We start from the raw sequence: 1,217 nt of genomic DNA, 5'->3' as shown, positions 1-1,217 counted from the left end.
GTACTAAGGAGCGGGGTGACTTTCAGTTGCTTATGAGTTTAAGTTTTGTATTTCGTCAGCATAAATAGTTTTTTACACAATCAGATTATATAAGAGATATTTACATATTAGAATTTTAGAATGTGGAAGTTGAATCTTTAAAATAAATGTCTTACCTATTACAACAAGTAGATTAAACTTGAATTGATGGTCTAAAATCTTTCTTTGGTAATCAAATAAACCAAATTACTTAATGATGTAATAATTATTTACACTACCAATGACGATGCATAGAGTATTTCTTACATGAAAAGACGGGCCTCCCTACCACTTGTGCTATTATATTTATCCACTCTTCCCCAATTTTTTTCCCTCCAAAATATGCCAAAATACCAAATAACATGAAAAGTTTTTTTACAAGAACAACAAATGGTCTCTTTAGTGGGACATGTAGCACCAGGATTTGGTTTCTCTATAATTGGTATTTGGCATTTAATTAACAATATTAAACTACATGCTGTAAACCCAAAATCCTACACTTCACTTCCATGGTTTCCATTTCAAAAGATAAGGTATTTAGAATTTTCCTTTATTTTTTGTAGTACTATTTCAATATTAATGGAACTTTATATAAGTCCACAAAAACACCAACCACTAGATTTAGATGGAAGTATTCAAATATTTCCCTAACTTTTTTGGTATATGCACTTTTCTCTATAACTATTGACAAAACCACACTATCAATCCCCTACTCAATTTGAACTTACAAAATTTCTTGGTGCCATTACTTTTGGCCATGAATTTCTTATTTTCCATCTTCACTCTAGTGACCATATGGGTGTTGAAGGACAATATCATTGGCTTTTACAAATAATTATTTTTGTAAATTTTTCTCTACCCTTTTGGGAATTCCTTTTCCTAATAGTTTCTTGAATAGTTTTCTGAGATCTTATAGTATTATTTTTCAAGGAATTTGGTTTATGGTCATGGGAATTATGGTTTAGACCCCAAAGTTTATACCAAATTCTTGTGTTTAAAATTCAAATGATGCTCATCAAGTTTTTACATGCTTGTTGAAGTGAAATACCTGTTCAGAAAAAGTGTTGTCTATTCAAAAAGACACAACCGCTGGGAAAATAACAACACATCATTTTTCAAAGATGAGTAATGAAAACGGGCAAGAGAGTTGTTAGAGTATGTTACCAGAATTTTATTGATTCACCCCTAAAAGTTCGCGG

General features: G+C 30.9%; 1 pseudogene; it reads left to right on the top strand.

Moving 5' to 3' along the window:
• Positions 1-408: 408 nt before the first annotated feature.
• LOC124885120 lies at positions 409-1,016 on the top strand (annotated as a pseudogene).
• Positions 1,017-1,217: the final 201 nt, after the last annotated feature.

This window comes from Capsicum annuum, chromosome 1 (genome assembly GCF_002878395.1).
Source record: "Capsicum annuum cultivar UCD-10X-F1 chromosome 1, UCD10Xv1.1, whole genome shotgun sequence".
Lineage (NCBI taxonomy): Eukaryota > Viridiplantae > Streptophyta > Magnoliopsida > Solanales > Solanaceae > Capsicum > Capsicum annuum.
This window is presented reverse-complemented; position numbering and strand designations above follow the sequence as displayed.